Source organism: Capricornis sumatraensis, chromosome 2 (genome assembly GCF_032405125.1).
Source record: "Capricornis sumatraensis isolate serow.1 chromosome 2, serow.2, whole genome shotgun sequence".
In the NCBI taxonomy this organism is placed as follows: Eukaryota; Metazoa; Chordata; class Mammalia; order Artiodactyla; family Bovidae; genus Capricornis; species Capricornis sumatraensis.
In genome coordinates, this window is record NC_091070.1 from 96,045,035 (window position 1) to 96,071,389 (window position 26,355).

A 26,355-nucleotide genomic window follows, 5' to 3' on the forward strand; every position below is an offset into this window, starting at 1 on the left:
GTCAGAAGCTTCCTGGCATCACATGCAAGGCCCATGTCAGAGGCTTATCTTTGGTGTGGGTTCATTGATCATGTACTTGGACGAACTGGTTGACGAATGAAGGGCTTTTACCTGTGTTTCATGCGAAGGGATATCATTACATTTAGTAATGGTGCCTAGTCCTTTTTTTTTTTTTGACTCCTACCACTTTGAAATCTCAAACGCTAAAGAAGTCTCCAGAAAGGCCAGCACACAACAGATTTGCTTACAGTTTCAGAAAAGATTCCTAGACCCTGTGAAGGCCCCTAGAAGCCCCAGTTAAGAGCTTTCCCAAGGCTCGTGGCAAATGGTGGCTATTTCACTTCTTTTGCTGAGCAAGCTGGGTTACTAGTTAACCTGTTAAAGTTTAGGGAGGTTTCTAGGAATCACCAGAGGTTGATGCTACCTTATCTGAGGCATGTACATGTAGCTCACAAGGTCAGTTCTCTCTAAAGACATGAAAGACTCTGCAGTCTTTCACAATTTCAGTTATCTAGTTTGTAGGTGTTTTCTTTAAAGTGTACGTGGGAGAGTGAAATAAGTTAGACACAGAAGGACAAACAATGCATGATTCCGCTTATACGAACCACCTAGAAAAGGCCAACTTACGTAGACAGAAAAGGTAGCCTAGAGGTAACCAGAGGCTAAGGGGTGGGGGAGGGTGGCAGGGAATGGGAGTTACTGTTTAATGGGTCCAGAGTTTCTGGTGAGGGTAATGAAAATGACTTGGGTATAGATGGTGGTGGTGCGGACATAGCGTTGTGAATGTATTTGGTATCACTGAACTGAACATTTGTGTATAGTTAAAATAGTGAAAGAATGTATGTGGAAGAAAAGTTTGTGTGTGTTGGATAGGTAAGACTTCCTGTCACAGAGAATGCAGATGATAGGAAAGGCATGTGGTGGAAAGTATCTTTTTCACCCCATCCTCAGGCTCTCAGTTTTCCTCTCTCAATGTAACCTCACCCATATTGCCACTCTCCCGGGCTTCCTCATTTACTTTTCCCCATTATTTAGACACAGGGCAGCATTCTGAAGTCCATATGGTGCATTTACAAGGAGACTTTTCCATATCCAGATACAAGCAGTTCCCTCACTTTCTACTGATGGTTGCCTGTATGGTATTACACTGTGTGAATGTACCATGGTTTACTCCACCGGCCCTCTGCTCATGGACTTTGAGGTGATTTGTAACCTTTTACCATCACAAACAATTCTGCAATGAGTAACCTTGTATGTGATGTCATTTCACAAATATCGGTGGACATGTCTTCATTACAAAACAACCCCAATAACTCAGCCCCAAGAAATGAGGTAACAGTGGAAGGTCATGGCAAGCCACCCTAACGGAGAGGACCCCTCAAGGGTAGAACCTGATGTCATCACTATGCAATTCAGCCACTTCCACATATTCACTGGTCGAGTGTATTCACATTAAGCCTCCAACTGTCAGAAGCTTGACACTCAGGGAGCTTACTTATCACGAGCAGGAAAACCTGTGCTTTTGTGAGAAAACTGATGATCAATTTAGGCTTCTGCCCACGCAGATGGGAGAGCTGACACATTCCTGATGTTTGGCTTTTGTTTGCTTCTATCACTCACTCACCTTGATGAATGCGTGAAGATGTGATGGCTTTAGGTGCTTTTGAAAACATCCTTCTTGAGTAATTCACAAAGAGATGTAAAGGATCTCAGAGACTGAGATCTGAATGTGATTTTGAGCACTCATTTAAGCCTCAGTAGCCTGAGGGGACATCCTTATACAACCTCAAGGAGATGGCCATCTGTTTGACATATTTATTTCTGTATATCATATGATACAGTGGGATGTATATTTACCTAAAAATGCAACCAGAAAAATTCCTCGCACATGAGGGGTAGAAATTAGAACTAGAAAGTAACTTACTGCAACTGAAAAGATTGATTAGCCTTCCATTCCAAGGGCCCTCCTGGGCGTGTCATAAGAAGAAAAAGTATTACAACAATAGGTCACTGCCATACACCTTTTCACAAATGAAAGGATGATTTTAACAAATTTATGCAGGGTTCATCTGACCGATAAATATAAAATAATGCTAGCATGAAATTACAAAGATGAAAAGACTGCCAAACAAATCTTTTGATAAATGAAGAAGCTGAGGCAGGTGAAGTTAGGGTTAACCACTGCCCAGAGCAGCTTTGTGAACCTTCACACAGCCCCATGGGAGATGATATGGAGAAATTTCACAAGCTGACTGATAGATTAAAATTAATAATGGGACTATTTACACTGTGTCAATCTGTCATTACTACAAGTCAGAGTAGGTAGTTCTCTATCTTAAGAGAGTCTGTTAAATATTTGAGAGCATACCACTATATCTAAACCTATACAGTCAATTCAAAATAAAGACAAGGTTTGCCTGGACTATTTAAATATACATTTTAATCCTTTCATTGTTCCTGGATTCTTGCATACATAGAAAAATGTCACTTCGGAGAAATCCTTTAAATTGAGAGAGAGATATTGTTTCTCCCCTCCCCATGTCAAAGATGGGGACATATAAGGAGACGTAGATAAAATAGTTTACCCAAGGACACACAGCTAGGTAATGGAAAAAACAAAATAGATGTTGGCTCTGCCCAGGACACGTTGAACCTTTGGCAGAAGAGCAAAACTATTAACCAGGAACAGAAAGTTAATATGCAATGGTGATTTTGTGGCTTTCCTATCTGTCAACTGGTTCTTGACTTCATAGCTTAAAAAACAAAAAAAATACTCAGAAGGTACTCAGGCTGAAAGGGACAGTGAAAAGTGAAAAAGTGAAAGTGTTAGTCACTCATTTGTGTCCGACTCTTTGTGACCCCACGGACTGTAGCCCATCAGGCTCCTCTGTTCATGGAATTCTCCAAGCAAGAAGAATACTGGAGTGGGTAGCCATTCCCTTCTCCAGGGGATCTTCATGACCCAGGGAAAGGGACAATCTTTCCGTGTAAGTGGATCTGAATTAATTATCCTGTCATAATAAAGTTTGGGAGTGAGCGGTGCTTCACTCCTCCTTACTCGACAGAGTGCGGTTATCATCACTGGGACTGTCCATAGTCATTCCCCGTGACACCAGACCAGTATTCCAGGTTGTCTTCATTAGGACTCATTCAATTGCCAGTGACAACATGTGACCCAGCTGACTTGAGCAGAATGAGGTCATATAACTGTCAACTCCAGCAGGCTCTTAGGCAAAGGTGGGCCAAAGGTTTGAAACAACTTTTTAGGACTCTTACCTTGCTCTAGCATGTCCTGACTCTGGAGTCTAACCCTTGTATAAGATGATTCCCAGTAACACCAGGCTCACAATTTCAATTCAGTTTTGGCAAAATAAGGTGTTTATTTATAATCTTTCTATAGAAGTTTAGGAAGTTAGCTATGTGGGCTCTGATTGCATTGTATACCCATCTCCAACCTATTCACTATGAGCAGCTGCGTATGAACTCAGCCCTGGCTTGAATCATCTGATTGCCTCTGGAGTCGGGTGGAGCCAGTTCCATTGAATCAGATGGGTTAGTGTGGGGCATAAGGTCACCCAGGGGAGTCAGAAGGGGAGACTAGAGGCTAGGCAGACAAAATCAATAGATTTTTTACTACTTGGGAGGTCAACAGATATTTGTTGAATGAAGGAAGGAAGGAAGGATCATAGCAACTAAACCACCATCACCTTTTTATCCCTGGTAACACTAATTTAGGGCTTCCCAGGTGGTGCTAGTAGTAAAGAACCTGCCTGCCAATGCAGGAGATGTAAGAGACGTGGGTTCGATCCCCGGGTTGGGAAGATCCCCTGGGGGAGGAAATGGCTGCCCACTCCAGTATTCTTGCTTGGAGAATCCCGTGGACAGAGCAGCCTGGCAGGCTACAGTTCATGGAGTTGCAGAGAGTCAACACGACTGAGCGACTGACACTACTACACTGCTACTAACAGCAATTTAACCAGTTCAGTGCTAGCTGTGTTTCTTTCACTTACTAAGGAAATTTATAAAACACCCCATCACTCCAAAGACAGGAATTAACAGGTAGACTCCTGACTGTGGGCCCAAAGAAAGCTCCAATATATGAATATTCTCCATCAGTTCTAACCCATGAATAACCTTTTCCCACCAGAATTGCAGCGTTATGTGATAGGAGGCAAGTGGACTTTTTTCGCTGTCCCAGAATCTCGCCGGAGAAGGCAATGGCACCCCACTCCAGGACTCTTGCCTGGAAAATCCTATGGACGGAGGAGCCTGGTAGGCTGCAGTCCATGGGATCTCTAAGAGTCGGATATGACTGAGCGTCTTCACTTTCCCTTTTCACTTTCATGCATTGGAGAAGGAAATGGCAACCCACTCCAGTGTTCTTGCCTGGAGAATCCCAAGGACGGGGGAGCCTGGTGGGCTGCCGTCTCTGGGGTCGCACAGAGTCGGACACGACTGAAGTGACTTAGCAGCAGCAGCAGCAGCAGCAGCAGCAGCAGCAGCAGCAGCAGCAGCAGCAGCAGAATCTCGCTAAATCTTAAAGTTGAAAATGAGCGATGTCAAAAATGTCGTGCACTAAAGTGAACAGAAAAAGTCGCTAGGAGGCAGAATCAGGCATTTCTCCTCAGGGCTTGTGAGTTGTTGTGTCTCCCAGCAGTAGCACCACCCCGTCACCCCTTCCCCAGCCTCATGAGGAGTTGCAGTCTTGGCATTGCCTTTGAGAGTTCCTCAAATCCCTCTTTATGTTCATTCCTAAATCTCTCTTCTCTCTTTAGTTGCTAAGTCGTGTCTGACTCTCGTGACCCCATGGACTGTAGCCCGTCAGGCTCCTCTGTCCATGGGATTCTCCAGGCAACAATACTGGAGTGGGTTGAAGTTTCCTCCTTCAGGGCATCTTCCCAACCCAGGGATCGAACCCAGGTCTCCTGTATCGCAGGCAGACTCTTTACCAACTGAGCTACGCGGAAAGCCCATTCCTACATCTATCTACATGAGTGCTTAAGTCTGTTAGGACAGCGCTCCAGCTGCTGCTGTGCCCATATCTCAGGTCTCTCTTCCCCATCCCTCCTCAAGCTCCCCTTTCCCCTCCCCAGGTGTTTCATTCAGATCTTAAGCTCCCCTGCACTCTGGTCAAACATCACTTTCTTGCCTCGCTGACTTTGTTCTCTTGTCTCCTGCCTAAAATGCGTCTGTCTCAGTACCCTGCCTTCTGAGGGAGCAGCAGCTCCTCTCTCAGGCCCAGCTCAAATACCAGTTCTTTCAGAAGTACCACGCGCATGCATGCCGTGCTAAGTCTCTTAGGCCGTGTCTGACTCTGTGTGACCCCATGGACTGTAGCCCACCAGGCTCCTCTGTCCCTGGGATTCTCCAGGCAGGAACACTGGAGTGGGCTGCCACACCCCTGCTCCAGGGGATCTTCCCCAGCCAGGGACTGAACCCGAGTCTCCTGCGGCCCCCTGGGCTCCAGCACTGCAGGGCGGGTTCTTTACCGCGGAGCCACCAGAGAAGGCCCAGAAGCGCTGCAGTGAGAGAGAATCTCTTTCTGGGCTTCCACAGAATGTCATTTTCATTTTCTTGTAGCTGTGAAATAAAATTCACACTTTATAGCAAGACAAGAAACATTTAAATGGGAAAAATGCTCTCTACCCTTTGCTCTCCTCTCTCCCCACTACTGTGCATTGCATATCTGAATTGTGCATCAGCCAAACCTCCCCTACCGGCAGAAATATCTGCTTAAAGAGCCACATTCTCCTAGCATCAGCAAGACAGCTGTAAAGATAACACTTCTTCTTGATTTTGTAAGGGGCCTCAATGAAGCTTAGCTCTGGATTGTATAAACTCAATAACACATCATTTAAGTATAGCCCTCTGTCTCAGAAAAACTTATCTGACTGTGTCTTGACTTCCAACGGATGGAACAGTTCTCTGAGCTTTCTGAGATGTTTCCAAGTTATAATCTTCATATTTGGAGCAAATAAAATTTGCCATTTCTTCCTTAGGTTGACTGATAATTTTTTCCTCAACATAGCATTACTGTACTGTGCTCTAGGTTACAGGAATTCATTTGTGTCCTGCCTACCACCAGATAACAGACTTTCAAGGAGCTGTGCAGTCACTTAGACAGAGTTCCCTTCACTGGGCCCAGCTAATTCTTGTTGCATTAAGCTGGAGCAAGACAATTTTTTCTTTTTTACCGAATATAATTTGTCTTGTTTTGCTATTGTACAGAAGTGAGAAAGAATATAGGCCACTGAGTTTCTTTTTTTTTCTCTGATTGTGCCTGCCTTTGAATTCTCTTGCTTCAGGGGATAAAGAAGTGACTTCAGACAACTTCTCCTGGATTTTTTCCCCCCCAAAAGCCTAAACTGATGAAGAGATTATGCTGAGTATTCAGGAGTTGGGTATGACGGGGATTGTGGGTGGTAGCTGAATGGAAAAGGACATGATTTCTTTTAGAAAGACTTGTTCCTTATCCCCTGGAAGTTTTTTAGAGTGGATTTATGGTGCACTTAGAAAGGCTGGAGTCTGAGGAGCACAAAGCAGGCTCTCTCCAGGCACTATACAAACTTAAGCAATGAGCTTATCAGTGTCGACAAAGATAAACTGAAACCTAGAAGTATCTACTTTCTCAGCAGCACATAAGCTTCCTGAATTCTTGTGTAATTCTGAGAGGGGGAAGGAATTGCTTCTAGTCAAAACCTAAGAGTGAGCTTCTCACCAGTCTGGCACAATATTGGCCAAGAGTTGGAATTAATTTGATTCACAGAAAAATAAAGTAATAGAGCTTCCAGTGTTGGATAAGAGCCTGGCTGCTGTGACCTGAATGCTGAGTCAAAAGGATTTTCTTTCAAGATGGGTTCAGATTCATAGACTTGCAGTGCACTGGACCCTGGGGCTAGAATCTGCTATAAACACCTGGGTTTCTAACTCAGGAAGGGCCCACATCATGAGCAAAAAGAGCAGGAATTGTATAAGAACCGAGAGTGATCGATTTATCTAGAGAGATTGCTGTTGTTTACTTGCTGTCATGTCCAACTCTTTGTAACACCGTGGACTGCCAGGCTCCCTCTGTCTGCAGGATTTTCCAGGCAAGAATACTGGAGTGGGTTGCCATGCCCTCTTCCAGCGGATCTTCCTGACCCAGGGATTGAACCCATCTCCTGCACTGGCATGCAGATTCTTTACCTCTGCACCACCTGAGAAGCCCCAAGAATACTGGAGTGGGTTGCCATTTCCTTCTCCAGGGATCTTCCTGACCCAGGGATTGAACACATCTCCTGCACTGGCGGGTGGATTCTTTTACTGCTGAGCAACCGGGGAAGCCCATTTAGAGATACACACAGTCCATAAGGGCTTCCCGGGAGGCGCTAGTGGTGAAGAACAGTCCTGCCAATGCAAGAGATGCAGGTTCGATCCCTGGGTTGGGAAGACCCCCTGCAGAAGGGCATGGCAACCCATTCTAGTATTTTTGCCTGGAGAATCCCATGGACAGAGGAGCCTTGCAGGTTACAGTCCATAGGGTCACACAGAGTCAGACACGACAGAAGCAACTTAGGACACACGCACGTTCCATAAACAAAATGTGGTTCGTCTCAAAAGACGAGAGCAACCCCAGGGCATGGGGTCGTCCAAGAAAGTAAGAGCTGTCAAGAGAGAAACAAACTCCTCAGGATGAGTGTGAGCCACCTCAGGAGATGAGACTCTGAAATCTCCTGGTTTTAATGGGCTGGGTGATTTCCTAGGCTAATGAGTGGGATCCTTATTCCAACTATTTCAGGGAAGGAACAGGGTTTTCCAGGAATTAGGCTGCCGCCCACTTTTTGGCCTTTTATGGCTTCCCAGCTGGCGCTAGTGGTAAAGAACCTGCCTGCCAATGCAGGAGACGCAAGAGATGCAGGTTCAGTCCTTGGGGCGGGAAGATCCCCTGAAGGAGGGCATGGCACCCTACGCCCAATGGGCAGAGGAGCCTTCAGGCTACAGTCCATGGAGCTGCATAGAGTCGGACACGACTGAAGCAACTTAGCAGCAGCAACAGCAGTGGTAAAAGAATCTGCCAGCTAATGCAGGAGACGCAGGAGACCCAGGTTTGATCCCTGGGTCAGGAAGATCCCCTGGAGAAGGAAATGGCAACCCACTCCAGTATTCTTGCCTGGAAGATTCCATGGACAGAGGAGCCTGGCGGGCTACAGTCCAAGGCGTCGCAAAGAGTCGGACATGACTGAGCATACAGTCCTTGGTAATGGTCAGCCTCAGAACTGTCATGGCGCTGCTGGACGTGTCCTTCATCATATGCTAAGGTATTACAATGAGCATATAATGAGGCTCAGGGTCTGCTGGGAATCAAATCTTCTGCCATCTTGGGTCTAGTAGGTTGTATTAGGTTGGAACAAACGTAATTGCGGTCTCAGACCATGAATTTTAAATCATTATAACTTAGGGTCAAACACATCTTTATTAATCAAAATAGGAACCATTGCAATCAGCACATTTTTGCCAACGAGAAGTAAGTTGGCTTATTCCTGAAGCATAAAAATGTGTGCTTCAGAATTAAACAAACTTTTAGAAAGCATTTCCTGCCTCCTGCTGGTTGTTTTCCCTCCAAAAACTTCTTGAGATGCTTGAAGAAGTGGTAGTCGGTTGGCAAGAGAGCAAGTGAATATGACAGATGAGGCGAAACTTCGTAGCCCAATTCATTCAACTTTTGAAGCGCTGGTCAGGCATTGTTGGGGAGAAGAGTCGGGCCCTTTCTGCTGACCAGTGCCAGCTACAGGCATTGCAGTTTTTGGTGCATCTCATCAATTTGCTGAGCATACTTCTCGGATGTAATGGTTTCACTGGGATTCAGAAAACTGTAGTGGATCAGACCAGCAGAAAATCACCAGACAGTGGCCAAGACCATTTTTTGGTGCAGCTTTGGCTTTGGGAAGTGTTCTGGAGCTTCTTCCTTGTCCAATTACTGAGCTAATTGTCACTGGTTGTCACATTAAATCCATTTTTTGGTCACACATCACAATCCGATGGAGAAATGGTTGTTGTTGTTAGAGTAAGAGAAAAATGGCACTTTAAAACAACTTTTAAAATTTTCAGTCAGCTCACGAGGCACCCACATATCGAACTTTTTCACCTCCACAATTTGCTTCAAGTGCTGAACAACCCTCAAACGCTTGACGTTGGGGTTTTGGCAGTTTTTCATGTAAGAGGATCAGCTTCAATGATGCTCTCAGCTGCTCATTGTCATCTTCCGTTGGCCAGACACTACGCTCCTCATCTTCAAGGCTCTCATCTCCTTTGCAAAACTTGTTAAACCACCACTGCACTGTACGGTGGTTAGCAGTTCCTAGGCCAAATGCGTTATTGATGTTGTGAATTGTCATCGCTGCTTTACAACCCATTTTGAACTTGAACAAGAAAACAATCGAATTTGCTTTTCGTCTAACATTATCTAATATCAAATCAGCAGCAAGTAATGTCATTAGCAAAAAAACTAAAGTGAGAAATGTGCGTTAAAGTGATGTATAACCACATTTATTTAAGGATGTATTCCAATATCAAATGGCAAATTTCAACAATGCAAAACCGTGATGACTGTTGCACCAGCCTAATAACCAGTTTACACCGTATCCACAAGGACTCTGTTATTCTGAAAGGGTCGTGCCCTGCCCACTTCCACCCTGTTTCACAGGGATCAGGTGAGCCTCTGCGGACTATGGAGCTGAGAGATGCGCTTAGTTTTATCTCCTTAAATACTTTTGCCACCTGAAAATATGCACTTCCTTGTTATGGCAGTTTATATAGTAGTCATTCTTGGTCCCTGATGACAGGCACTTATCAGAGGTTCAAAATGCCCATCATCATCAACAAATACAGAAGTCAGCTATCAACTATAAATGTGTGAATTATGGGAAGCCTTCAAGCCTTTGTCAGGAAGAAGATATTTGAGGAACAATACCAGAAACTTTGAGGACAATAGAAAATTGGGGGAAACTATGACATGAAAATTATTAGAATTTCCCAAATTTTCTTTTCTGAAATACTGTCAGAAAAGTTAGCTATCAACTATAAATGTGTGAATTATGGGAAGCCTTCAAGCCTTTGTCAGGAAGAAGATAAATAGATGTCATGAAATATCCTGGTATTTGAGGAACAATACCAGAAACTTTGGGGACAACAGAAAATTGGGGGAAACTATGACATAAAAATTATTAGAATTTCCCACATTTTCTTTTCTGAAATACTAACTTTTTGTTCTTGGAAAGTATTTTCAGACAGTCCTTTAGTAACATAAATACAATCAAGTATTTAAGGACCACTCCCACACACACACACCTTTGCTTTTGGGAAAACTGTGGTGTTATCATTTATCTCTCTACAAGTGTTGAAATAAATAAGCTAAACGTGCTGGGTGTCATATAAATTAGTTTTGTGTCTCTGCAGACTTTGTAATGTGTGTGTGCTCAGTTGTGTCCGACTCTTTGTGACCCTGTGGACCTCAGCCCACCAGGCTCCTCTGTCCATGGGATATTCCAGGCAAGAATGCTGGAGTGGGTTGCCATTTCCTCCTCAAGGGGATCTTCCCGACCCAGGGATCCAACCCACAGCTCCTGTGTCTCCTGTATTGGCATGCGTGTTCTTTACCACTGAGCCCCCTGGGAAGCCCAGACTTTGCTGTTCAGTTCAGTTCAGTCGCTCAGTCGTGTCTGACTCTTTGCGATCCCATGAATCACAGCACGCCAGGCTTCCCTGTCCATCACCAACTCCCTGAGTTCACGCAAACTCATGTCCATCAAGTCGGTGATGCCATCCAGCCATCTCATCCTCGGTCATCCCCTTCTCTTGCCCCTAATCCCTCCCAGCATCAGAGTCTTTTTCAATGAGTCAACTCTTCACATGAGGTGGCCAAAGTACTGGAGTTTCAGCTTTAGCATCAGTCCTTCCAATGGACACCCAGGACCGATCTCCTTTAGGATGGACTGGTTGGATCTCCTTGCAGTCCAAGGGACTCTCAAGAGTCTTCTCCAACACCACAGTTCAAAAGCATCAATTCTTCGGTGCTCAGCCTTCTTCACAGTTCAACTCTCACATCCATACATGACCAGTGGAAAAACCATAGCTTTGACTAGACAGACTTTGCTGTTACTCTGGAGTAAATGGGTCTTTGGTCTCTATAACATGTGTGGTCTGGCTGAGCCTGCCGGAAACTCCCTGCAGAGACCTACAGGAGAAACAGGACAGCCACGCGGTCGCGGTCGCTGCCCTCTGCGGGGGATGGTGGAAAGGACTGGACTGGCTGGGAGTCACTCTGCAGGCATTCCTCTCCAGATGGATGGCACCAGACTTCGGCAAGGTATTTCGGTGGGACTGTTTGCTGTTGTGGGTATCCAGCTGAAGCCAGAGGGCTGGGTCATATCTGGAGACAGGGGTGAGAACAGGGTGGGGCAGGCTTTTCCTGAAGGGAGTGTCTGTTTTTCCTCAGTCATTTTGGGGAGAGGTAGATTTTGGCTGAAAGAAAGAGACCTCAGACTAAAAGGGGGTGAAAAATTCCTTTTCCCCAGTCAAACAATGTAAAGTGTGGCACGAGTCTGGGGATTTTTGTAGGAGGGCAAGGCTGTTCCTTCTAGGTAGAGGTGGGAGGCAGCTCTTCAGGGGACCTCAGGGCAGATCTGAGCCTGAGGGCTCAGGAAACCACATCCCTCAGGACTATGAGGCTCTGTGCTGCGCGCAGTCCATTTCCCTCTGCCCAAGCCTTCAGTCATGTCTTATCCATTTCGACTTAGCTTTTGCTGTGCCATGAGAGATCAAAGGAAGATTTGGGTTGGATCTGCAAAGAGTCTCTGGCAGCCTCTCCCTGAGGCCACAGCTGGGGGTGCAGCAATGGGCCCAGTGCTCAGTAGACTTCAAGAATCATTGGCAGCATCAGTTGGTGAGGCAGCAAAGAGAAATAAAAGCAATTCATTGCACACACACAAGAAAGCATCTTGCACGTTCTCAGAAATACCCAGGTGTCATTTTGCAAAGAGTTAGGGTCCAATATCGTGCTAGTAGGGTCTGGAAGCCTCATCATGAATACATGTTACAGAATGTGGTGATCTAAGGTTTCAGCTGCAGACTGGTGAGAGGTTTATTTTGGACCTAATGCATGGGCAGCATCCCAGGAGAGGCAGGGCAGCAGGCCAAGTAAGGTCTTCTGTGCCCTCAAGTCTTGCCTTTCTGTGAGATGCTTCCGTGCCAGCTTCTGCTGCTGCCACCCAGCTTGATCCCCAGGAATGCTGCTCCCTCTTCAACACTTTGGCCTGAGCAAGGATATAAAGCTCAAATTTCTTGAATATGGTGCTATTAATATTTCAGTGCCAGATAAGTTAACTCATACTAAAATAAATAAATTAAAATTTTTACCTCAAAGAAGATCTGTAAGCAAATATTGAATTCAAATTAATTACAAATTACAGATAAATAATTAAAAATTATTTTAGATTATGTATTTGTAATTATTCATAATAAAATATTGGCCGAAAATACTTTATTAGAAACAGCATTGCACGCAATGCAGTTTTTGAGTATGAAGATACAGATCCTACAATAACTTCACAATCGTGCAAGTGCAATCTCACTGACATCTCTGAATTTTTCTTTTCTACATTCCACCTTGTCCCCACAGGCCAAATACCATCATATTCTCTACCACAGGGCAGTGGTGTTCTGAAAGGTTTATTCTCTTTCTCATCCTAGTCATCCACAGTGCCCACCCCAACCCCTTCCTTATTTATGTGTTAAGAAAACAGAACTTCTTCAGAGTTGATGAACAATTCAGAGGGATGGCTATGTAGACCCACATATCATAAGCAATGACCTAACTGTGGCATATTCTTACAACAGCAACTGTGCAAATTTAGTAAGAGGGAGACAACTTCTCTTACACCCTGCTTTTCTGTGTGGCAGTTTCTATTTTCTAAAATGGCTCTAACAGTACCTCTGGGCCCACATGCTCTTCCAGACACTACCTTTTTCCTCTCCCCAAACCTGGTTCAGTGAATAAAATGTGGCAGAAGTATTAATGTTGCCTGGTGTCACAGACTAGACTATCATTTTCTACCTGTTCTTAATCTCACTCTCTCAACTCTCTCTCAGCATGCTCACTCTTGGAACCCAGCCACAATGCTTCAAGAAGCCCAAACCAGCTCATGCAGAAAGGTCACATGGAGAGGCCCATGAGAACAGGGAATGAGGTCTTCAGCCAACATCCAGCCTAAACTGCCAGCCATGTGAGTAAATGAGCTTTCAGAGGATCCCAGATATCACAGTGCAGAGAAAAACCATCTCCTCTCGGCCCTGTTTGAATTCATAACCCTCAAAGTTATGAGCATAACAAATAGATGCTTTGCACCATTATATTAGGAGGGTAATTTGTTACCCAGAATAACCGGAGTGTGCTGGGAGATTAGAGATACAGATATCAAATGAATCATGATCACTGTCTTCACGGAATTTATACTCATATTTCTGAGGTTCCTTTCACAGCTGCACACACTGTGGGAGTTTGGGGAGGCCTGAGTGTGAACAAGTTTAGAGATATACTTAGGAGTCAGATTTATAGAGCCGAAAATATCAACTTTGTTACTGATCCTGTCCGGTCCCTGAGGCTTCAGGCCTGTAGCCAAGTGCGTTTGCTAATATCTCACTCCTAGATTAGGTTTAGTCACTCATCCAGGCGCTGGCCCAGCTGGAAAACTTCAGGCCTCCTCCCTAACTCCTTTCCCTTCGCCCACCTTTCCCCAGGAGCAGAGAAGTGAGTGGGGGCCCGTCTGTAACGCCGCGGATGGAGCTAAGTGCGCATGCTCAGCTGCTTCTCCCAACCTCTAATCCGGACTCCCTCCTCCTTCAAACAGAATGAGGGCCTAGAAAAGGCATGCACAGTGTTAGTGCTGCTGAGCGACTTCCACCAGGAAACAGGAATGTCATACCTCCCACCACATTATTATTAAAGATTTATTATGTTTCTTCAACTTTTTTCTATTTTAACCTTGTCCTAAGCAAAAATTCTCATGAAACTGGGGATTTGATTAACTAATTATACATTTTTCTGCTATACATGAAAATAAGTACTGTTTTAATCAACTATTAGAAGTTGTTGGTCAGTGTACCATTTTAAATAATTGCACATGTATCAGTGGATGTATATCACACTTGGGGAAATTATGCTATGAGATATTGATTGATGTCACCGCACAAAAGGAGTCAGGTCCACCTCAGCAGATAAACCATTCCATGTTTGGTCAAAAGCAAATGTAAGACATGAAAATTGATATTAAATGAAAAAAAAGTTAAAGAAGATTACATTTTACTGTTTCTTTTCTGCGGTATAATCCTTGGATGTTTCTGGAATGGTAAAAGATTCATGATACCGGAACTAGAAATCATATGACATTATAATGAAGTCTCCTGATTTTTCCAATAATTCTAGCACTGTGGACATGATTCAGGATGACTGTGTTGTTCTTGATTCTGAATCTTAGTGTGTTTCCCAACTGCCCTTCTCTGAGCCTTTGAAGCAAAGTTTTGTCACCTTGCATGTCCTCAGCTTTGGTGACAGAGGCTGTTGCTCCATTTCTCTCTCCCCTAGTTCTTCCTTTTCTTGCTCCCGAAAACCACTTCAGATAAGTTGGGGTGGGGGGGGTGCCACCCTAGTGTGCTGGCATGGAACTGCTGCGGGGTGGGAATTATCGCGCTCTTGGTGTCTAACAGTGGTCACTTAGGGCTGCCTCCATGTATGATCTCAAAGTAAGTTTTACAAATTGAGGAATAAGTGCTGTGAGCCTTCCCTGGTGGCTCAGCTGGTAAAGAATCCATCCATAATGCAGGAGACCCCGGTTCGATTCCTGGATGGGAAAGATCCCCTGGAGAAGGGATAAGCTCCCCACTCCAGTATTCTTGCCTGGAGAATCCCCATGGACAGAGGAGCCTGGCGGGCTACAGTCCATGGGTTTGCAAAGAGTTAGACACAACTGAGAACCCAGCACAGCGGCACAGGTGATGGACACTGTTATATGAGTTTCAGGTGCAGACAGTGATTCACAGATTTTAAAGGTCATACTCCAATCACAGTTATAAAATGTGGGCTATATTCCCTGTGCTGTACAGTATATTCTTATGGCTTATTTATTTTATACATATCTGTTCTTACCTCTTAATCCCCTACCCCCTATCTTCTTCCTCCCCTTCCCTCTCCCCACTGGTAATCATTGTTTTCTATATGTGTGAGTCTATTTCTGTGTTATATTCACTAGTCAGCTGTATTTTTTAGATTTCCCCATGTAATGATATGATATAGTATTTGTCTTTCTCTGCCTGACTGAGTTCACTTAGTATAATACCCTCCGAGCTCATCTGTGCTGCTGCAAATGGCAAAACTGCATTCTTTCTTATGACAGAGTAATATTCCTTGTGTGTGTGTGTGTGTGTGTGTGTACATACATATGAAAATACATGTATACATCACCTTCATCCATTCATCTGTCTATGGACACTCAGGTTGCTTCAATATCATTCAGCTCAGTTCAGTTCAGTCGCTCAGTCGTGTCCGACTTTTTGTGACCCCATGAATCGCAACACGCCAGGCCTCCCTGTCCATCACCAACTCCCAGAGTTCACTCAGACTCACGTCCATCGAGTCAGTAATGCCATCCAGCCATCTCATCCTCTGTTGTCCCCTTCTCCTCCTGCCCCCAATCCCTCCCAGCATCAGAGTCTTTTCCAATGAGTCAATTCTTCACATGAGGTGGCCAAAGTACTGGAGTTTCAGCTTTAGCATCATTCCTTCGAAAGAAATCCCAGGGCTGATCTCCCTCAGAATGGACTGGTTGGATCTCCTTGCAGTCCAAGGGACTCTCAAGAGTCTTCTCCAACACCACAGTTCAAAAGCATCAATTCCTTGGCGCTCAGCTTTCTTCACAGTCCAACTCTCACATCCATACATGACCACAGGAAAAACCATAGCCTTGACCAGACGGACCTTTGTTGGCAAAGTAATGTCTCTGCTTTTGAATATGCTATCTAGGTTGGTCATAATTTTTCTTCCAAGGAGTAAGTGTCTTTTAATTTCATGGCTGCAGTCACCATCTGCAATGATTTTGGAGCCCCCAAAAATAAAGTCTGACACTGTTTCCACTGTTTCCCCATCTATTTCCCATGAAGTGATGGACCAGATGCCATGATCTTCGTTTTCTGAATGTTGAGCTTTAAGCCAGCTTTTCACTCTCCTCTTTCACTCTAAGAGGCTCTTTAGTTCTTCTTCACTTTCTGCCATAAGGGTGGTGTTATCTGCATATCTGAGGTTATTGACATTTCTTCTGGCAATCTTGATTCCAGCTTGTGCTTCTTCCAGCCCAGCGTTTCTCATGATGTACTCTGCATAAAAGTTAAATAAGCAGGGTGACAATATACAGCCTTGACGTACTCCTTCTCCTATTTGGAAGCAGTCTGTTGTTCCATGTCCAGTTCTAACTGTTGTTTCCTGAGCTGCATACAGGTTTCTCAAGAGGCAGGTCAGGTGGTCTGGTATTCCCATTTCTTTCAAAATTTTCCACAGTTTATTGTGATCCACACAGTCAAAGGCTTTGGCATAGTTAATAAAACAAAAATAGATGTTTTTCTGGAACTCTCTTGCTTTTTCGATGATCCAGCGGATGTTGGCAATTTAATTCTGGTTCCTCTGCCTTTTCTAAAATCAGCTTAAACATCTGGAAGTTCACGGTTCACGTACCGCTGAAGCCTGGCTTCAGTGGAAGTGAGAAATAGATTTAAGGGACTAGATCTGATAGATAGAGTGCCTGATGAACTATGGACGGAGGTTCGTGACATTGTACAGGAAACAGGGATCAAAACCATACCCATGGAAAAGAAAGGCAAAAAAGCAAAATGGCTGTCTGGGGAAGCCTTACAAATAGCTGTGAAAAGAAGAGAAGTGAAAAGCAAAGGAGAAAAGGAAAGATATAAGCATCTGAATGCAGAGTTCCAAAGAATAGCAAGAAGAGATAAGAAAGCCTTCCTCAGCGATCAGTGCAAAGAAATAGAGGAAAACAACAGAATGGGAAAGACTAGAGATCTCTTCAAGAAAATTAGAGATACCAACGGAACTTTTCATGCAAAGATGGGCTCGATAAAGGACAGAAATGGTATGGACCTAACAGAAGCAGAAGATATTAAGAAGAGGTGGCAAGAATACACAGAAGAACTGTACAAAAAAGATCTTCACGACCAAGATAATCACGATGGTGTGATCACTCACCTAGAGCCAGACATCCTGGAATGTGAAGTCAAATGGGCCTTAGGAAGCATCACTATGAACAAAGCTAGTGGAGGTGATGGAATTCCAGTTGAGCTATTTCAAATCCTCAAAGATGATGCTGTGAAAGTGCTGCACTCAATATGCCAGCAAATTTGGAAAACTCAGCAGTGGCCATAGGACTGGACAAGGTCAGTTTTCATTCCAATCCCAAAGAAAGGCAATGCCAAAGAATGCTGAAACTACGGCACCATTGCGTTCATCTCATACGCTAGTGAAGTAATGCTCAAAATTCTATATTGTGGCTATAGTAAATAGTGCTGCAATCAACACTGGGGTGTATGCATCTTTTCAAGTTAGGGTTCCCTCTTTTCTGGATATATGCCCAGGAGTGAGATTGCTGCATCACATATATAGTAGATTGCTCTACTTTGACGTTTTTAAAGGAACTTCCATACCTTTCTCGACAGAGGCTGTACTGATTTACACAGAAATCTACACGTAACAGCTTTCCCCAGAAACCCAGAGCGTTCTGATGCACAAGGTCTACAGAGCACACTTGAAGAAACACCAGTCTTGTTACCACTGTTGGGACTGTCTTCAGCTATGACGCATATGCCTAAACTATTTCTTTTTTTAACTGAAGGATAATTGCTTTACAGAATTGTGTTGTTTTCTGTCAAGTGTCAATGCGAAGCAGCCATAGGTATGCATAGGTCCCCTCCCTCTGGAGCCTCCTTCCCCTCCCTCCCTAGCCCATCCCTCTAGGTTGATACACCGAAACTATTTCTTAATAGCTCTTCTGAAGTTTAGTCTGTTTCTCATTTGACTTTGTTTTCCTATCACAGCCCTGTGCTAGGAGGAATGGAAAGAATACTCAGTCAAGAGATATGGGCTTCTGACCTTGCTCTGTTACCAGCTTGTACTGGGCTTTTAACTTCTTTGGGCCCTGGTTTCTTCATCTTTCAGTTAGAAGAATTTTTAAATGCTGAGTTCTATTAAACCCTGGAATACTTGGATTTTTCCCCCAGACCCAAAGATTTAATGAAGGATAAAGGATAGACTAATAGTCTGGGATTAAGCCACCACCCCTCAACCCCCAACTCCTTCAGCAACCAAACCAGCTAGGTTTTGAATTTTTACTTTATAACTTGAAATTCCAATAATAGTTTTGTTTCACCAGAGGAGAGACCTCGCTACTGATTTTTAATTTGTTTTTATCTGCAGGATTTAAAGAGATCTTTAAAGATTCCCTTAATCTCTAGTGTCTGTGATACCAGAAAATCCTGGCTGAAATACCTAGCACAAACCCTTCCTCGTTATGGGAATTATCTGTCCCATCTCATATTCCTTCAGTGGTGGATAGCTTTATTAGCATGGGGAGACAGGATTCACTCCTGGGAAGCACGCTGTAGTAAGAGCTGGAGGTGGAAGTAGGCGACACTGGCATTGTGACATCCAGTGCTTACGGGGGTCAACTCAAGAGTCATCAAGCCTGATCACCAGAGAAGGACAGCGCCCCACCCACTCCTGCTTCTCCACCAGAGTCACTGCTTCCCTCCATGTTACCCCCCTCACAGTGATGCTCCTGATAAGCTGTCTACAAGTCGTGCAGACAGTGACAGAGACTGTCCAGAGGGCACTCAGAACACTCAAAAGGCACAGTTCCACTCGGAGAGACCTCATGTCGTCGCAAGATGAGATAACATGCTTCCTCTGAGTTCTTTCTCTCTGTTCAAGGACAGAATGATATCACCCCAGCAGAAATCCCCTGGGACTGGCTGCAAATAAGGGAGGCAACCCCCAGTTAGAGCATGTTCAGTCATGGGAGAAAGCAATGGAGAGTGAGCCAAATAAAAGAGTCGCGTCATCAGAGCTAGGTTTTAGGATGGTTTACCCAGTTCTTGGTGTGAGTCGGGCAGGGGAAGGAGAGAAGTAAAGACAGGGAGGTCATTTTAGAGGCCTCTGCAGGAGTCTTGACACTGAGATCTGGACTAGGAGTTGACGTTTGAAAAGACAGAAGCTAAGGGAGAGAGGAGCTGTTGGCCAGACTGAATCCTCCATGGACTGGCTGGAGGGAGAAGTAATCAAAGATGACCTTGACATCTCCACCAGGCTCCAGGGAGGAGGAATAATTCATATTTACCATAGACAAGTCAGGAAGAAATATATCCTGTAAAGACAAAATTGTTTAATTGTTTAATTTTGGGTATTTTCATATGGACACAGGATTAGAGCTGATCTGCTTTATATTAATTCTCTTATCAAGTTGACTTGTACTGCCATCAGCAGAATCTGCAGAGAAACATGAGTGAGGTACAGGAAGGAAAATGAACGAAGTCAGTGAAGACGCTTTACAGGGACAGCCAATTCTGTGTGAATCACCAAGAATTCAGCATGTAGATTCACTTCATTTCATTCTATCAATGACTTTGCAACTTTATGGAAGTAAAATCATAGCATATTTAATATGTAGCACATGATGATTTGATATATCTGAACACTGTGAAAGAATTCCCACCATTGAGTTAACACATCCATCATCTCACTTATTTGCCTTTTCTTTTGGTGGAGGTGGCATGGAGGTAAGAACAATTCAGTTCTACTCTCCTAGCAAATTGCAGTTGTATAATCCAGTGTTGTTAGCTATAATCACCGTGTTATGCATTAGATCCTCAGATATTATTCATCTTACAAGTGAAAGTTTGTATCCTTTTACCAGCCTTTTTCTATTTCTCCCACCCCCAGCCCCTGGCAACCACTGTTTCTATGAGTTCAACTTAAAAAATTCCACGTATAAGATTCACTTAATTTACTTGGGTAAATAGGTTATTGCACTAAATATAACCGAGTCTAATTCTTAGGCAGGTGATGGAAAGAATTGTCAAACTAATTTCTTTCAGAAAAAAAATTCCTATGCAAGTCATAAAATGTACTTTTAAGGCTGCCTGAAAAGCTAACTCTACTTAACTTTCTATGATTTATAGTTCTCCAAGATACAAACTTCTCTGCATGCGTTAATTTATACCTTGTTTGCCAGACCATCAAGTTTTTTCCCCATCTGCAATATTTTAAGTCCAGTTTTGAATCTGACGCATTCGTTCTTTATCCAGACCAAATATTGGCAGGAATTTCCAGTGGTCCTAACACGGAAAAATTTTGACTCTAATTTGTGGGTTTTACTTTTAGTGTGGGCAGGTCAAACCCAACTTTGTGTTTTTTTATTTTTAACTTCAAAATCCAAGATGGTTGGAAATATAGAACTCTTCTACTTTAAAATTTTCAGATATTTTTATATCTGCATAGACTATTCTGAACAGTTACAAAATGATGTCTTTTGGCTCCCTTTACTCTATCCTTGGGTTTGCCAGGCAGCTCAGTCGACATGGGTTTGATCCCTGCGTCAAGAATATCTCCTGGAGAAGGAAATGGCAACCCACTCCAGTATTCTTGCCTGAGAAATCCCATGGACAGAGGAACCTGACAGGCTATAGTCCATAGGGTTGCAGAAGAGTCAGACACGATTTAGCAACTAAACAACAATCCTATCCTTGCTTCACAAAATTTAAAGAAACTGATCAAAATCATCTAAAGATAATAATTCAAAGATTCAAGTTAACAGAGGTCCAAAAAGCCAGTCCAGTCTACCTCCAGGCAGGAGGTTTAATCCGGAAAATGTCTTGGTTCTCAGCACGAGATGGTGGTTTTGAAATTACAAAGCAAAGTCACACGAGAAAGAGCTAAAATGGGGGTCAGGGTGTTGAAACTGATGTCTGTAACCAGCTGAGTCCAGCTGGCCCCTGGCCTCCAGAGCATCTGCACAGGCTGAGCTAATCCCTTCAAAAAATGAGAACAATAATAAAAAGTAAAAATCACTACTGCAGCATAGCTACTTATAGTAGGCACTGCATGCGTATCCACATGTAACTTCACCCCTTTTCACAACAGCCTTGTGAAGGGCGGTTTTATCCTCCCTTTACAGATAAGGACAAGCTATATAGTGACAGACTTCTGAACGGGATCAAGTTCTGGCTGCCTTCAAAGTTCATGCTGCATGTACCCTGCCGCTCTGCCTTGCCAGCAGGTTTTTCTCACACTCTTGAGCTGGAGGCCAGATGAGCGTCCTGGCTTCAGGCTGAGCCATTCATATGCTGAGAGCCAAGAAACTGAGCCTTTGGGCATAAAACAGACTCTGTCCAAATTCTCCTGGCAAATGGCCCTCATTTTAGTTCTTACTTACGTTTCCATTTCACTGAACGTTGTTTACTAATTTCTCCTACTCATAAAATATATAGCTTTCTATATATATTCTACTTTATATAAAAACAAGATGCTAAAGAGTTGCATTGCACTTCTACTCATCCTCATGGTTTTGCTTCCTCATGCACTAAAGGAGAACTTTAGGATGCAAATAATTCCCTTACTTGGCCCTTTTGTCTAATTCCTATTGGCCGAGATCCTTTGCTATTTTAATTCTAAATCATTTTTAGATTTTTCACTTGCCATATGTGTCTTCAATGTCTTCAGTTTTGAGACGTTGTATTTGCCACTTACATTTGTAACCTTTGTGCCACTATTTATTTAAAATATAACAATATGAGACTTTTCTAGCAGTCCAGTGGTTAAGACTCTGCCCTTCCAGTGCAGGGGGCACAGGTTCAATCCTTGGTTTGGGAACTAAAATTCTGCATGCTGCAAGGCAAGGCCAAAACAAATAAATAAAATATAACAATATGTATGTCAAGGTTCATCACTCTTAAATCTTCTCTTGAGCTTCCTTCAGCTTGAAACATTCTTTCTTAGTATTTTCCTCAGCTGAGGATACACAAGGGATATGTAAATCTTCCTATATTCACCAACAGGTTTCATTTCACTCTGGCAGGTGGATGGCATCTTCGCTGAGAGTTGGCTTTTGAAACTGCCTTCCTTTCTTTCCATGCCCTGTAGTTATTATTCTATCATCTCCTGGCTTCCACAGCTGCTGTTGTTACTTTGTCTTTTGTCTGGAAGCAGGTAAGATTTTCTGTTTGCCCTTGCACTTGAAAAAGTTCACCAGGATATTTCCAGGAGTAGATATATTATTTATTTTTCTCAACCTGCCCAGAACTCAGTAAACTTTTTCAAGGTGATGACTTCAGTCTTTATTTAAACCAGAATTTTTGTTCTTTGTTTTAAGACATGTCTTGATTAAAATCCCCCTTTAGCCCGGTTGGTAAAGAATCCACCTGCAATGCAGGAGACCCCAGTTTGATTTCTGGGTTGGGAAGATCCCCTGGAGAAGAACTAGGTTACTCATCCCAGTATTCTTGGGCTTTCTTTGTGGCTCAGCTGGTAAAGAATCCTCCTGCAATGTGGGAGACCTGGGTTCAATCCCTGGATTGGGAAGATCTCCTGGAGCTGGAGAAGGGAAAGGCTACCCACTCGAGTATTTTGGCCTGGAGAATTCTGAAGTCTTATCTGGAAGAGATTTCATTCACAATGACCTTGGGAGCAAGTCTTTTTCACATAAAGGAGAAACAGGAAAAAAATTGTTCTGGTTCTGGTTATTTGTGGCTATGCTGCAAAAAGATGAGGAAACATTTAGATTGCTGATAACCTGTGATAGTAAATGCAGTAACACTTTATTATGGCCATAGATTTTGTCCCAGCCCTTGAGTATGTACTGGCAGTGTTAGAATCAGAAAATCCTCCTGGTAGCAGTACATGTAAACATTCAAGCTAAAATGCAGCTGATGATATAGACTGTGAAGGCCATTATAACTTCTGCTATGATTATTTTATCTTCATGTGAATTTCTCTCGATCAAAAAATTTTAATATTTTATCATTTTCTTTAGTACTAGATGAAGAAATCGTACGTCTCTTATGCTCAGCTGTTATTATATGCTGGTTTATACTTGACAGTTTTTATATTGAATAAACTGTTGTGTATTAAACAAAGGCTTCAAATGAAATTTTTTCTCATTTAATACATGTCCACATGAATTTTGGAAATTCATCAGAAAATTACTCTGTGTTTTGGCATTTGAAGTTTCCAATATACACAAATTTAGAAATTATTGATTTGTTATTATCAATCACTACAAAATTTGAGACAATTGAACTTGATAATCTTTTTTTTTTCTCAGCTTTATTGAGATATAACTGACATATATGACTGATATAATTTTGTAAGTTGAAGATGTAATGTAGTGATTTTATATATGTATATATGACAAAATGATTACCAAAATAAAGTTAGTTAACATATCCATCACCTCAGATAGTTACAATTTGTTTTGTGGTGAGAACTTTAAAAATCTACTCTTTTAGCAACTTTCAAATACACAGTATAGTCTTATTAACTGAAGTTATCATGCAGCACATTACATCCAGGAACTTATTCATTTTGTAAATGGAAGTTTGCATCCCTTAACCACCTTCACCTTCATTTCCTTTACTCTTGCCTCACCTCCTGAGCCACCCCTGGAAACCACTAATCTGTTTTCTGTTCATGTGCCTTTTTTTTTTTTTTTCACTTCTTTTTTTTTTCTTTTTTTTTTAATTTTAAAATCTTTAATTCTTACGTGAGTTCCCAAACATGAACCCCCCTCCCACCTCCCTCCCCATAACATCTCTGTGGGTCATCCCCATGCACCAGCCCTAAGCATGCTGTATCCTGCGTCAGACATAGACTGGCGATTCAATTCTTACATGATAGAGTGCCATTCTCCCAAATCATCCTACCCTCTCCCTCTCCCTCTGAGTCCAAAAGTCCATTATACACAGCTGTGTCTTTTTTCCGGTCTTGCATACAGGGTCGTCATTGCCATCTTTCTAAATTCCATATATATGTGTTAGTATACTGTATTGGTGTTTTTCTTTCTGGCTTACTTCACTCTGTATAATCGGCTCCAGTTTCATCCATCTCATCAGAACTGATTCAAATGAATTCTTTTTAACGGCTGAGTAATACTCCATTGTGTATATGTACCACAGCTTTCTTATCCATTCATCTGCTGATGGACATCTAGGTTGTTTCCATGTCCTGGCTATTATAAACAGTGCTGCGATGAACATTGGGGTACACGTGTCTCTTTCAATTCTGGTTTCCTCAGTGTGTATGCCCAGCAGTGGGATTGCTGGGTCATAAGGTAGTTCTATTTGCAATTTTTTAAGGAATCTCCACGCTGTTCTCCATAGTGGCTGTACTAGTTTGCATTCCCACCAACAGTGGAAGAGGGTTCCCTTTTCTCCACACCCTTTCCAGCATTTATTGCTTGCAGATTTTTGGATCGCAGCCATTCTGACTGGTGTGAAGTGGTACCTCATTGTGGTTTTGATTTGCATTTCTCTAATAATGAGTGATGTTGAGCATCTTTTCATGTGTTTGTTAGCCATCCGTATGTCTTCTTTGGAGAAATGTCTATTTAGTTCTTTGGCCCATTTTTTGATTGGGTCGTTTATTTTTCTGGAATTGAGCTGCATAAGTTGCTTGTATATTTTTGAGATTAGTTGTTTGTCAGTTGCTTCATTTGCTATTATTTTCTCCCATTCAGAAGGCTGTCTTTTCACCTTGCTTATATTTTCCTTTGTTGTGCAGAAGCTTTTAATTTTAATTAGATCCCATTTGTTTATTTTTGCTTTTATTTCCAGAATTCTGGGAGTTGGATCATAGAGGATCCTGCTGTGATTTATGTCTGAGAGTGTTTTGCCTATGTTCTCCTCTAGGAGTTTTATAGTTTCTGGTCTTACATTTAGATCTTTAATCCATTTTGAGTTTATTTTTGTGTGTGGTGGTAGAAAGTGATCTAGTTTCATTCTTTTACAAGTGGTTGACCAGTTTTCCCAGCACCACTTGTTAAAGAGATTGTCTTTACTCCATTGTATATTCTTGCCTCCTTTGTCAAAGATAAGGTGTCCATAGGTGCGTGGATTTATCTCTGGGCTTTCTGTTTTGTTCCATTGATCTATATGTCTGTCTTTGTGCCAGTACCATACTGTTTTGATGACTGTGGCTTTGTAGTAGAGCCTGAAGTCAGGCAAGTTGATTCCTCCAGTTCCATTCTTCTTTCTCAAGATTGTTTTGGCAATTCGAGGCTTTTTGTATTTCCATACAAATCTTGAAATTATTTGTTCTGGTTCTGTGAAGAATATGGCTGGTAGCTTGGTAGGGATTGCATTGAATTTGTAAATTGCTTTGGGTAGTATACTCATTTTCACTATATTGATTCTTCCAATCCATGAACATGGTATATTTCTCCATCTATTAGTGTTCTCTTTGATTTCTTTCATCAGTGTTTTATAGTTTCTATATATAGGTCTTTAGTTTCTTTGGGTAGATATATTCCTAAGTATTTTATTCTTTTCATTGCAATGGTGAATGGAATTGTTTCCTTAATTTCTTTTTCTACTTTCTCATTATTAGTGTATAGGAATGCAAGGGATTTCTGTGTGTTGATTTTATATCCTGCAACTTTACTATATTCATTGATGAGCTCTAGTAATTTTCTGGTGGAGTCTTTAGGGTTTTCCATGTAGAGGATCATGTCATCTGCAAACAGTGAGAGTTTTACTTCTTCTTTTCCAATTTGGATTCCTTTTATTTCTTTTTCTGCTCTGATTGCTGTGGCCAAAACTTCCAGAACTATGTTGAATAGTAGCGGTGAAAGTGGACACCCTTGTCTTTGAACTTGATAATCTTATGGCCACATCAATTCCATTGGTCACTCGCAAATCTGAAATCATAAGGAGCTACGAAAAGGGTTGCAAGGTTGCTGACCAGCAATACACTGTACTCCATATCTGATGCAAAGTAGATAATTATTTTGCTTGCCTGCAAGGGAGAGCCACACTTGTAAGACAGTTTCCATGAGCAAAACCAGAGCTGACCTTACATAAGGTCTTGGGAAACTTGACATTCAGAGACCAAAACTTTCAGAAGCAAGAGTGTACAGAGACTGAAGGGCTTCCAGCTGCGTTGGTACGGCCGCTGGAAGAAAGTGGCAGTTGGCCAGCTGACCGTGACCTCCAGGAGTGAGGCTACTGCTGTCTGGTGTTGTGCAGAGAAGCACGGGCTGGCACAGAGCACTGACCTTC